This window comes from Thermobia domestica, chromosome 13 (genome assembly GCF_964235325.1).
Source record: "Thermobia domestica chromosome 13, izTheDome1.hap1.1, whole genome shotgun sequence".
Taxonomy (NCBI): domain Eukaryota; kingdom Metazoa; phylum Arthropoda; class Insecta; order Zygentoma; family Lepismatidae; genus Thermobia; species Thermobia domestica.
The window spans coordinates 179,304,327-179,319,269 of record NC_137466.1 but is presented as its reverse complement, the minus strand read 5'-3'; positions in this window follow the sequence as shown (position 1 = coordinate 179,319,269).

Here is a 14,943-nt window from a genome sequence, read left to right as displayed (position 1 = left end):
TTCGAAATAATTTCTAGTAATATTTGTCCACACCAATAGCATTTTAATTTCGATTCGTTTAATACCAGTAATTAAACGGGCTGAATTTGTTACTGATAGACTTTCTTTTATTACTCTTAAGATGCCTTATCACTGCGAAATTAAAATACCGCTAATTTTACAGTAATTCCGTGATATCTTCAAATAGATAAAAGATAATCGAAATGTGGAACAAGAGCGCCCTAGACAATATTATTTTGTATGAGGTACCGTTATCACTAGTCACCTAGTAGCTTTCCATTTGCAGCCATTTAGAAACGCGAAAATAAATACCGGGTTTCTAAATGGCTGGAAATCGAAAGTAGATAAGTGAGTTGTGATAACGGTATCTCATGTAAAATAACATTGTCTAGGGAGGTCTTGTACCACTTTTTGATTATCTTTTATCTATTTGAAGATATCACAGAATTACTGTAAAATTAGAAGTATTTTAATTTCACTGTGATGGGGCCTCTCAAGGGTCGGTGGTGTGATATTGTTTCAAATGTGCATGCCGATAAGGATGACGATATAAAAGACAATTTTTACGAAGAAGTAGTAGAACGAGTATTTGACCAAATCCTGTGATACCATATGAAAATTCTGTTGGGGGATTTCAATGCGAAGGTAGGACGAAAGGATATTTTCAAACCGATTATAGGGAATGAAAATCTGTATAGCGAAAGTAATGACAATGGCGTTAGACTCATGAACTTTGCAACAACCAAAAACCTTCTTGTGAAGAGTACACTATTCCCCACTTTGCGATGTTTATAAATACACATGGACCTCGCCAGATGGAGGAACACACAATCAAATTGGTCACGTTTTAGTAGATAGAAACAGACAGTCTAGCATAATTGATGTTCGGTCGTTCAGAGGATTTCACTGTGACACTGATCACTATCTGGTAGTTACAGGGGGTAAACGTGAGAGGGAACACGGGAGGATATGGTTCTCCTAATTCCAGAAAATATTTACAGCGTCCCTCCAGTTCCTAAAAAAATACGATGAGCAAAGATAGGCACGGGAACGTCGTGACGTCATGCGTCCCCTTACGTTTTCTGATCCACTTTTACCCCTGGGTAGCAGCGATAATAAGAGAGAGATTATCGTTAAATAAAGGGAATATTCAACATCTAAAAACGAAGAGGTTTAGTTTAAAGAAATTAGAGGAGAACTAGGTTAGAGGGCAATACCAGATTGAAGTGTCGAATAGATTCTCTGTTGTAGAAGATTCGGAGTGCACTAGTGTTGAGGATACTTGGGTTCAAATTAGGGATAGCATTAAAATTTCAGCAAGAGGAAGATGGGGCACGCAGAAATACATAGGAACAAGCCATGGTTCGACCAGGAATGCACCAAACTAACGGGAAATGGGAAAAAACAAGCAAAACTGCGATGGCTACAAAGTCCGAACGATATAACTACACACAAAATTTCGTTGACATAAGATGGGAAACTTCCAAAATGTATAGAAGGAAGAAACGCTATTTTTTGATAGCTAAAATTAATAAACATGGAGATAATAGTTAAAAAAAAAATCGAGCCATGTATAAGGACATCAACGAATTTTTAGAAACGGTATTAACTTTGCGCGTATAATTTAAAGAGAGATAACAACAATTCTCACTGATACAGATGGCATTTTGAATAGATTGAAAGATTTCTCTGACGATTTGCTTAGCACGCAGCCAAAAACCAATGTTCGTGACGAAAGGGAAATACACACAGCAGAACCATATATTCAAGAGCCTAGCCGAATAGAGTTTAAAAATCACCATCAAGAAATTAAAGAAACACAAATCTTCTGGTATAGACGAAATTAATTGAGGCTGACTTACTAGAGTAATTATTAGGTTGAGTTAATTTTACCTGGAGGGGAAAAGTTTGAAACAAGATACACGAACTAATTCTCCTTATCTGGAACAAGGAGTAATTACCACAAGAGTGGAAAGAATGAATCATTGTTCCAATTCACAAGAAAGGCGACAAAGCAGATTGTAATAATTATCGAGGCATTTCTCTTCTGTCAACATCCTATAAAATCCACTCAAACATTCTACTAGCAAGATTGATCCCATACGCAGATGAAATTATTGGAGATTATCAGTGTGGATTTAGTTAAAATCAATCAACTATCGAATAGATGTCTATAATTTGACAAATACTCGAATAGAAATGGGAATACAATTAACCGGTACATCAATTATTTATTGATTTTAGAGAGGCTTACGATTTTATTAGGAGAGAGACATTGTACAACATTTTTGCAAATTGGGATTTTTGCAATATCGAAAAAGCTAGTTACAGTAACTAAGATATGTTTAAATGAATCCAAAAGTAAAGTTCGAGTAGGAAAATTTTTGTCCAGGAGCTTCCACGTCGAGAATGGTCTGAAACAAGGAGATGCGTTGTCGACATTATTATTCAACTTTATTCTGAAGTATACTATAAGGAAAATCAAAGATAGCAACCAGGGATTAGACCTAAATGGTATTCATCATGTTATGGCGTATGCCGATTATGTAAATCTGATATGAGAAGATAGAAGAACAATAGAAAGAAATGCGGAGGTCTTATTAAATGCTTGCAGGTTTAGAAGTAAATGCAGAAAAGAACTAAATACATGGAAGTTCGTTAGGATCGTACTACTGCAAATTATGGATGCGTCAAAGTATCAAATAATACTTTTGATAAAGTGGATACTTTCAAGTACCTAGGATCAATATTAACAAACCAAAATCATATCCACGAAGAAAGCAGAGAATTCGTGTTACTATTCAGTTCAAAATCTTTTGTCATCAGGAATTCTGTCGAGGAATTTGAAGCTTAAAATATATAACATGATAATCATGCCTGTTGTTCTGTATGATTGCGAAACATGGTCACTTACCTTAAGGGAAAAATGCAGACTGAAAGTATTTGAGAATAAAATCCTGAGCCGAATATTTGGACCTAAAACGAACAGGAATGAGCAATGGCGGAAACTTCATAACGGGGAACTGCAAAACTTATAACCTTTATCAAATATTGTTAGTCATCAAATCTAGGAGGCTCACGGGAGCAGATCATGTAACGAGAATGGAAGAAAGTAGGAACGCTTTCAAAGTTTTGACTGGAAATCCAATCGAAAAATGTTCATATGAAAACTTTGGCCCAGATGGGAGGACAATATTAAGATAAATTCGCAGAAATAGGAATACAAGTAGAAACTGGATTCAGTTGAGTAAGGAAGGCTTTGTAGAGTCTTTATGAACGTGGTATTGAACCTCCAGATTCCATAGACCAGACAGACAGTTAGTTAGTTTTTTTACGATAAAAAGAAGTGAAATATAACGGAAATTCAGAAGGAGACTTCTTTGTGAATTTCTAAATATTGATCGATGAAAGTGAATAATATATTTGATGTTTGCATTTAAAATCCAAAATATAGTTTGGCTACTGCATATGCTTGAAATTATACAGTGTGTCCATAAAGTTCCGCAACCCAAAGTTTGATTGCGTATGGTAAATGTGGGTGATTATGACCACTTTTTAAATAATTACCTGCCGCTCCTTCATTGTTTATTATATTTTCCGAATTTCTAGTAAATATACTTCCTACATCCATTAGCCATTGATTCCATTCAGAAATGTTTACTCATCCTCTAAGGCTGGAGAGGAAATTTTAAAAAAGACAAAGTATTACGAGTGTCCTTATTCAACATTGTTGATTGGGTGAATAGGGCCACCCAAAGGGGTGAATAGGGCCATTAAGTTTACTTATCACTGAATTAATACTTTTTGAAAATACAATTATTTATCAAGACAGCAAACATATATGTTATCAGTAGTGCGAAAACAAGAACAATAATGCGAAAAAAGAGCAGTTTTTGTTAATGAATGATGGTTCCTTCCTGTTCTGCCTAATAACCCTCTAGCACTTTCTAACACAATTTTTATCTAATCTTATCTTTAGGTAGAACAGGAATTCCTGTTCTGTCTAATTCCTGTTCTGCCTAATTCTCGCAAAAGGGATATTTAAATTTGGAGGACACTTATTAGTACCCATTTTCCCTTTATATTCAAATACTATTCCAGAACCCTCTAAATTAAATTCTCTGAAATGGAAACACGGTATATATACTGTAATTCATTACGAAAAAAAAAGTCAGTCATAATAATAAAAAAAAATACTTCCCATAAGCTCTATCTTCAGCATAAACTTCCCGTGGAAGATCACTCTCAAAACTGTAATCATGTAACATAAGTTTTGCAGTAAAAACAATCCTAATGAATCGTATACTATGCTCCAATACCTATAGTGTACTATGAGTGTAAGATCAAAAATATCGACTTTGCTTTCTTTTAAATGTTACTATATTATTGCATACAAATTCATATTCGGTAAAAAATTTTCTCACGGCTTTTTTCTTTCATTTTATGAACATTAAGAGAAAACTACAGCATATATGATGATACAGCATAAGAGTTTTTTCTTATATATGATTCTAACATCAAGAAGATAAATTCTATTTTAAATTGAAACTAAATTTGTATATACCTTATTAGTGGAAAGGCATTTAAAAAATAATTCTCAATCATATTTATAAAACAGCTCCGATTAAATAATATATTTGGTCTAGGAATTAATTCGTGCGGGTGGACAAGAGATGGCGCAACGAACGGAGCGTCCCACAGTTCCGTGTATCCACACATGTGTTGCAAACCCCTGTCATCGCGTATCGTTCGTAGTATAGGGCAGTGGATCAAAGCGTCAACAACACCAGTTTGTAGTTAAGTGAACATGGCGCAATTTGTGCCTGATAAAGTGTTTTTGCGGGGTGTCCTGCTGCATTACTTTAACATGCAGAAAAGTGCGACTGAAAGTCATCGTATTTTGGTGAAAGTGTATGGTGACCATGCTCTAGCTGAGCGAACGTGTCAGAAGTGGTTTGCACGGTTTAGAAGTGGTGATTTCGGCTTGGCAGACCAAGAGCGAGCTGGACAGCCAAAAAAATTTCAAGACGAAGAATTGACAGCATTGCTCGAGCAGGATTCGTGTCAAACGCAGGAACAACTTGCAGCAGCATTAGGCGTTGATCAAACAACAGTCTCCAAACGCTTGAAAGCCATGGGAATGATTCAAAAGATGTCACATTGGGTTCCACATGAATTGAAAGACAGAGACGTTGAAAGACGAAAAACCATTTGCGAATTGCTGCTTCAACGACAGAGCAGAAAGGGGTTTCTGCATCGAATTATTACGGGTGATGAGAAGTGGATCCATTATGAGAACCCTAAACGAAAAAAGGCCTGGGTGAAACCAGGTGAACTAGGTCCATCACAACCAAAACGAGATATTCACTGTGCAAAGGTTATGCTGTGCATATGGTGGGATATGAAAGGTGTGGTGTACTATGAGCTGCTGCAACCGGGTGAAACTATGAATGGAGAACGTTATCGACGACAATTAATGCGTTTGAAGCAAGCTCTGGCCAGAACACGACCAGAATGGGAGAACAGACATGATAAACTTATTGTTCAACATGATAACGCTCGCCCACATGTCGCAAAACCGGTCAAAACCTATTTAGAAAATGTCGGATGGGAAGTTTTACCCCACCCGCCGTATTCACCAGACGTTGCTCCTTCGGACTACTACTTGTTCGATTGCATGAACAACGATTTGATTGGACAGCGGTTTACTTCTTCAGAAGATATCGAAACGTGGGTCTCTGACTGGATCGCTTCCAAGGATGAGGACTTCTTTCGCCACGGAATCCGTACATTGCCTGACAGATGGGCGAAAGTGGTGGCTAGCGATGGACAATATTATTCTTAAGGTATTTATGTATTTCGTGTTTGTACCACAGCTTCAATGTGTGCGTACCAACCGCACGAATTAATTCCTAGACCAAATAGTATAAAATTCAATTTGCGTACCTTTTGGCAGCTTGTAAGGACAACTGAATCTAAGGCCTGTAATGTCTCCTTATTTAAAATAAGCAACTTAGGTTTCAATATGGAAAAATGGTTGGACAACTACAATCACGAAGTAGTTGATGTCAATTTTGGCCAATCAGAAGAAAATTTTTGTTGCCGTTTAGAACTACTTCGGTGACAAAACTGAATGTCAACGAATTCTTTTTTGTAATAGGCCAGATATTCCTCCACTTTTTAAATTAGAACTGTTCTATGAATTACGTAAAATTCTCTAACGGCTTTCCACTAAGACATGTACGTACATCATATTCAGGTCCGCAACCAGACGCAGAAGTTTGGGGGGGCATGAATAAGATAGGGGGGCCAAGCCATTAAAAATTAACTTACAAATATTTAAATTGTGATTTTTGTATTAATAATAGCATTTTGTATTGAGGTCTGGATAGGTCTGCATAGATGGGAATGTGCGTTCTTACACTTTCAACGTTACAATGAGGAAGGTGATGACTTCTTGCACCGCATTATTGCAAGTGATGAAACGTGGGGAAGATCCTACGAGCCTGAATTGAAACGTCAGTCGAGTGAATGGCGCTACCCAGAATCTCCACGACCGAACAAGCTTAGGCAAGATCCAGCAAACGTGCATTATCCTGCCACATCAAGTTCCACCGGGCGTTACCGTCAATGCTTCATACCTCAGTCACCATTTGTGACCAGCATTGCGGCCCAGACATCCACACCTCCTGGAGTCTGGACCAATTCTCCTACACGACAATGCCAGATGCCATACAGCGCATCCAGTACAGACTCTGTTACGACGATGGGGTTGGGAGGTACTGGAGCACCCGCCATACCTCCCCGGATGTGAGCACTGCGATTTTGATCTTTTTCCCAAAAATGAAAGAACCTGTCAGGGACAAAACGTTTCAGAGACATTCCCAGCATTGTTCGTGCCACTGTCAACACCCTCTCACAAAGTGGGGCTTTGCAACGGTTATCAGACATCTGGTGACGGGTTTAAAAGGCTGGCGGAGACTACATCGAAGGACTGTACGCTTCTTGAGATGAGTGATTCACTACTTTCCATTTCACAACTATGTTGCCACTTCGAGTTAAATGACCCTCGTAAAGATACACTGTGTGTGTGTGTGTGTGTGTGTGTGTGTGTGTGTGTGTGTGTGTGTGTGTGTGTGTGTGTGTGTGTGTGTGTGTGTGTGTGTGTGTGTGTACGTTTGGCATGCAAGTAGATAGATAAAACTCAACTAGATACACATGCACAAAAAATATTCTGGTGACACTAATACTTTGAGAAATGATCCCAATAAATTCCTTCAAATTGGAAGCATTTCATATGTCAATGGAATAAAGAAAAATCACTGGAGTGATCAGTCTTTTAAAAAAGACGAAATTCGTTGGGTTAAGTTCTGACCTCTTAAGCCTCTATTCCAACTTCGAAAATATTATTTCTCTTATTTACGTTCATTTTTAATGTTCCCGCGCAAGCAGCTCATCACCATTACAACACCGAACACGTATTTCAGACTGACCGTTTCCGATTTTGAAACCGCTCCTGTGTACACTATAAGTCATTACTTGGCTCCTTGTATATCACATTGTCATTAACAATTCAAAGTAATAAGTAAAAACTTGTTGTGACTCTTATTGAAACGTTTGAATTGCGAGCGGAACGAGCAAGAAAATTTTTAACAAACTATTTCTTTGCAAACCGACGACAATACTGATTTAATATGGTAGCAATACTTATATGGGGCGCCGCCCGTTTGTTCTTTTCCAACACGTTTTCTTTCTTCTTGCTCGTTCGGCGCCCCCTTGCTATCAGCGCCCGGGGCAAATCGCCCCGCTTGCCCTCCCCTTCGCTACGGTTCTGTCAGGTAGAATCCAATGAAAAGGTTCTGTACGCAATCTTCTGGGATTCCCAGGGAGTGATATTGTTCCAACCTGGTTCAAAAGATCATACAATTACAGGGGATATTTTCGTGCAGTTTTGGATACAGATTTTTTTGTTGTTGCCAAAATTGACTGAGAAACGACCGTAAATGGCAAATGGCAATTTCATCTTTCATATGGACATTGCACCGCCACACTATGCTAATATTGTAACCTCATTCTTGGCTGACTACGGTATTGACTTTCTACCATACCAGATTCTTCTGGTTGTTCTCAAACCTCAAGGATCCTCTTCGTGGACGCCATTTTGCCAGTAGATCATCCTTTGGAAGTACTATTATCCAGTATAAGAAACATATTCCCAAAGATGATTATGCCACATGCTATACAAAATAGGTGGAGCGATGGAACTGTGTATCAATAGAGAGAGAGAGTTTGTTGAGAAGCAGATACAGGTTAGTTCCCTGCATTTCCTTGTTCTTGGAAATTAAAACAGAACGGAACGTACTTTTGGTATGCACCTCGCATATATATATATATATATATATATATATATATATATATATATATATATATATATCTGACCAATCCAGTGAGTGAAATAGCAGTGGATCAAGAGTCATCGCATTTCCTAGTCAAAGGTTAACAAACACTGTAATCATATTGGTTACCAATTGACAACTTCACTAATCAGATTCGCTCATTCGGTTTTGTAAGTAAAACAAACAACAAATATTGTGCTAACGTAATTCTCTTAAGCTATGTATCAATTTGTTGTATATATTCATGTGAGTAGTTTTCTCACTGAGCTGTCCTGGGCTAGTTTTTATCCTCGATGTAAAATATTAATCCTGAATTTGATACATACTTATAAGATGATCAGCAGCGTGGTCGAAACTAAGATTTTTGATATTACCTTGAAAAAAAAAAAAGTGATCGCAATTGTTTCGATTTTTCAGAGGGGACATAATCTGTAACTTCAACGCCACAATAGGTCGTTTCTCTTTCTGTGACATAGACAATGCACTTCTGTATTGTTTGACGCTTTATATCTCCGTAAATAAGAAACATTCTAAGATTTTTGGTAGATGTCTATAGGTTAGATTGAAGACTAGTTCTAAGTGACGAAATCAAATTAAAGATTTGGTCAGAAAGGAAATGCCCATTAGCATGGAATCCAAACGTATGGAGTCTTGAGAGCACAAATGTCATAAGCCCAGCTGTCTAATTTTTTTTAGGGAACTGTTTCGAAGTTTCAAAATATTGGCAAAAATCAGGATTGTGACTGAAATAGTTGAACACTGGGGATAAGTTAAACATATTATTGCTATTTTGATGCATGCTATCGTTTCAAGCTTTCATATCAGGCATCAACCTATCGAAATAGCTGACAAAATCAATATTGAGAAAAATTGGACATTTGACATGTATGGTCTCAAGACTCGATATGTCGTCATCCTTAGTGAAAATCGAACCTTGTTCTCCCACAACAAAGATGAGCTATTAGTCACATAACTTGCGAGGGGGCTGTCTAGCTGAAGCTACTACTTCCAGGTTTTCAAGTATAACAAAATTAGCAGATAGACATTGTCGTATAACTTCGCCTGTGCTAGATTTACTGTAGTAGACCCATAGTACTAATATAAATATTAACAGGAACATCTGCTAAAAGTATTTAAGAGCTGTACTATTAGTATTTAATATGGCGATGTGTAAATTTTACTTACCTGCTAGCACTCCAAGTACTGCCTTCATATTAATAGCAAGAAATCTCTTTTGTAATTTTGTATTGAACTTAAATAATTTTAGTAATTGTTCTAAATTGATCAAGTAAGTTCATCTGATGATATAACCTGTTCCTTCTTTTGAACGGTTAGTTACACAGATATTAAACTCTCAATTTGAAATATATTTATATGTACTATTGCCTTGAATTAAGGGAAAAATTTAAAAATCTCACTTTAAAAGGCAGAAAAGTTACTGAATATTATAGAATAATACTAAAACATGTCCAAAAAATGTATTTCCTGTACTAATGTGCTACATATGTTCCAAAAAAGAGTTACATGAAATATTATAACATAAATAGCACGTGGAAAGTATAAAAACGTGGAGGATATTCTTCACATAGAGTTGTTTCCTTGTAAAGAGCACCGGATATGATTGGAATAATAATAATAAAAAAACATGTATATGAACGTGCAGTAATTCAAATTGTAATGCATTAGAAAACAGGAAATAATATAAACGAATAACAAGCCTCATCAAGTAATAGAGAGATCTTGCTTTGATCCTTGGAAGTTATTTCGCTCTTGAACTTTTGATTTTCAGAAGAATGAGCAATGCGAATGGCTGAAATACAAATTTTTTAAAGGCGTTCAAAAACATAAAAAAAGATCGGTTAAACAATTTTGACCAAGAGCTAGTTTGTTTTCTTTAACAGTCAGATCAAGACACATTGATGACCTTTAGGACGGCAACGACATATGTAGTTTCTGTCTTAATAATATTGTAAGGTTTTAACCTTACTTTTAAATATTTTTAATATTTATTTAATTGTTTGGTTTAATTTGATTTGATTTCAATCGAGTTTAGCGTCCCTTTCAGCAGTGAGGCTATATTAGACGTGGACCTACAGCTTAACGTGTGATTCGAATTACATGAGCTCCTGCCAGGAATCCAACCCGGGTCTCCCGCGTAAAAGGCGCGTACGCCATCCATACAGACGAGGGAGCTCATTATTTGGTTTGCACATAACACATTTGGTCTTTATTTTCTCCTTAATTATGGCTCCATTACGTATTCAATCCTTCACACTTCCTGCACAAGGAGCTCCTCCGTGGCTAATCGGTTAGCGTACGCGCCTTTGGCGTGGGAGATCCGGGTTCGATTCCCGGCGGGAGCTTATGTGGTTCGGATTCCACGTTAATCAGTAGGTCCACGTCTTATATAGCCTCGATGCTAAACGGGACGTTAAACACAAATTCAACTCAAGTTCCTGCACGAATGTTCCTCAATGGTATGGTTTCCAGGCACATTACTCCATCAACATTCACGAATGATAACTTTCAGGAATAGAAAGAGGGAGTGTCTGAGTTAGGAATATATTTATAGACCAGCACTGAAATTTTTGCGAAAACTTTCGCATGCAGAGAACACCTTTCATGTCTCTTTACATTTATTTCATTCTTTTATCTCGTTCTGTCTCTTTTTTTCCCTTTTTAATGTTTATTGTCATCAACCATAACCAAGGGCATATGTTCAATTAAGTGACGTCAAAGCAGGACAAAACCGTACATAGCCTATACTTAATTCACATAAAAATGTCCACTTATTGTTGAATTTACGAACAGATGTGCAACATATCTTTTGGGAATCTTTTTTCTTAATTCAACATATATTCAATGTTTAGACACGTGCAGGATGCTGTTGGGTTTATCGTGTGCAGAAGATCCGAATATGGAAGATATAACTTCAAGCAACAGCCTGTTTCTTTGGTTCTTTTTTTACTTCAAATGTCTTGTAAAAAATAAAATAAAATAATAAAATAAAAAAATGTTGGCAGTTCCACTCCACTACTCAGTGGCGTATTTACGATTTTGTTTCGGGGGGGGCTTTGCTAACTTTCGGCGGGGGCTTTGCCTGAAAATGTAAAAATTCTGCAAGATATTTCATATACTTTACTATAGTAAGTAGTATTTCGGGGGGGGCTTGAGCCCGGAAGCCCCCCCTAAATACGCCACTGCCACTATTATTTGCGAATAAAAAGAAAATCTGATAGAAGAAAAAATTGTCAAAAGTATACATAATCAATACATTTTTACATGTGAGATGATTTTCTCCTAATTTATCCTTAAGATTAAGCTCAATTACAGCATAAGATTATATGAATGACTACATTGGTTCTTTGTTTCATATGACATTATGGACGCTCGAAGGGGGAAGTAGAGGGGCACGCCCCCTCTGGCTCATGAAAATCTATTACATTTCTTTAGATTATTTTTAATACAAATAAAAAATACCAAACGTAATATAGCAAACCAGAGACAGGCTTCCCCTAGAAAATTTTCTTCGGGCGCCCATGGGAATTGTAAAATAAAATAAAATAAAATAAAATAAAATAATAAATGTGTAGGACTAGGGTTCATATATCTCTAAATTTGAATGGCCCATTTTGCACCCTTCAACGGATTTAAAAATTGCCACAAATGAGTGGTGTGTTATGATTTACTCATTGTGGAATTACATGATAAATTATGGTCCATTGAAAGTCAGTCCCCAAGATATATTTGGAAGGTAGAGATGCATCATAGGTTCATGATATTATCTTGTTCTCTAAAATCGTAAAAATAATATTTTGGAGGGGTTACATAATGAAATGATTGATCTGAACTGTATTATAGCTTATAGTACATTTAATATTGTGACAACAGGTCCGTAATGGGTGTAGTTAAAAATATGGTTCCCGCAGATCCTAAACGCCTCTCCCATATTTTCGGAAGCAAATTATAGCTATGTGACTTTGGGAGTTTGATTGAATCATAAATACCTGTATGAATTGGTAGTTATATGTAGACAGAAAATAAAATCCGTATTAAGTGCCATAAATAGGAAAGTTTGGTTTAATGTCAAAATATGGCCTATGTGCCTAACATTACTCAGTGAAAAACTATCTATCTTGTATTCACTGTGGAAGTAGTTCAAATAATCCCCAGAAGAATGCGCGTGAGTATATATCCCACCAGTTCTGAAGTAACACATGGGCTTTTTATTGAACATTTTCATTTTGGCACTTAACACGGATTTTATATTCAGTCTACATATATAGATAGTCCTGACGTATAGATGGCAGTAGTTTGAATAACATTACTATGGTCGAAAGTACCAACCAAGAGAAAAAAATAAACGAAAACGACCAATATTAGTATGTGATTCATAGTTTTGGTGTTGCTGAGATGAATAGTGACACTCTCTGTGCCGTTTCAGTCCAAGTTTATCTCCCATAGACATCGGAGTGGTAAGAGGTGACATTATACATTGTTATCGTGGCGTTTTCATTGAAATGCGTATCCTAAGAGGGAGAGAGGGTTTAAATACTTTTCAAAACCTCTTATCCCCGTGCGAAGTACGGATATTTCAGCTAGTTATAAAAAAGCGAGTTTCGAAAGTCTCATTACTTCATTTACAGAGCTTGTACATAGTTATTAACAGTGTAATTTGAAACGGATAGAAAAACAAACTAAGTATTGGTGAAAAGTTAATTACCTTCATTACTACTTGTATATTTATATTTATTCACTTGTAAAATCGTAACACGGAATTTTCATCATGCATAAACATTCAAGTATCCATTCAATTTCAATCGTTTGTAAAGCAAATGAGTAATTCATTCGAATATTCATTCTCAGCTCTAAGACCCAGACCTACTGTTTAACGTAGAATATAAATTACATTTGCTCTACCTGGAACCGAATCTTGTTATCCTATACCGAAGACGTGTTTGCCAATCGCATATCCACGAGCAAGTTCCAACCTATGCGTGAAATTCCGTAATTCTATTGAGGACCGAATTTATTGAACTCCTCGTCAGTGTTCCCTGCATGACTTAAACTTGCCCTACATGACTTAACAGACTCAAATCCATAATAATTCTGCCCTACAGGCTAGTGAAAACCATAGAAATTCATGTTTATGTACTTCTTTGTAAAATTTGAAATTGTTTTTCAACATTTTGCTACTTACTACTTATTGGTATTTTAAACTTTTATTTAAATTACGAATATAGCACCTACATACCTAGGTATTTATCTGTACAGTACATTCGTATGCATGACTTCATACTCACATTTTAGAGGTAACCAATTTAAAATGTAGTTGAAGAATATTCATTCGATCCAGTACCAGATCAAGGAATTTCGGGGCTCGCCCGCAAGAAAATTTGAAAGGGCTCCTTCTAAATTCAATACTTTTTTTAAATAGTACATTTTAATGAAATATACCTAGTGTTCTATTTGCTATGGAATAGAGATTTAAATACGTTTTACAAGAAATTCTTCCTCCTCGACAGGCTCGTAGCCAGGGAGGGGCTAGAGGGGTTAATACCCCTCTAAATTATTTTGCCCCCTGTAAAAAAACGCTGAATAGAATTTTTAAACTGACTTAAAACTCGTGAAATTCTTGCAATTATATTTATTAAATTAAATTCAACTTTGCGAATACTACTCATTTCTGGATAAAATTATGTTTCTTTGTAGATGCACCAAACACCTTAAATTGCCTTTACCCATTTCAAGAATTTCAAACCGTACCCTATTATTGCAACCATGACAAGCATCGGAGGATACCAGGTGCACTTCCAAACAACAGTATCATAATCCACAACGTTAGTTGTGAATATAAATAAACTGTAGTATCTCGCTTATTTTGGAAGGCAGAAAATTGAGTACAAAAGTTGAATGAAACATATACTTCTATTTTGTATCGATATAGGATCTAATCTAAAGTTGCTGTAATATAATATTATTCTAATGTTTAAAAAATAAATACTTCAATTTTATTTACTAATATGAAACAAAATACCTCGCAAAGAGCTTGTATTAAGCACACAAAAAATTAAACAAAAATTTACGATTTCGAAAATTCAAAAATAAAATACAGATTCTGTAAATAATAAATAAATATACAATATTATGGTGTTCTTTGATGTCCTTGTCATTGCCCCCTGAGTCTTCATTTCTGCCCTCCTAATAAATCAGGCTGGCTACGGGCCTGCTCCTCGATATCATCTCCTCAAACTCCCGTATAAATCCTTTTCAATAATCGAAGCATTCTCATGGTTGATTACTAATATTCCCAAGTCGCTTATTCTCTTCTGTGTCGTTGAATATCTTAAATAGCTCTTGATCCTGTTTAGAACTGAGATTGACCTATCAGTGGAAGCCCAGTCACGGGTAAAGTCAGGAATAAAGCAAGAGTAGTCAAAACTTCACTGCGAATTCAAGAACAGTGTTAATCTTTGAAATATGTTTTTTAAGTCCAGTGCGAAGAAAAATTAATTCCAATGGTAGCGACGGGCCAATATCTTGCTGA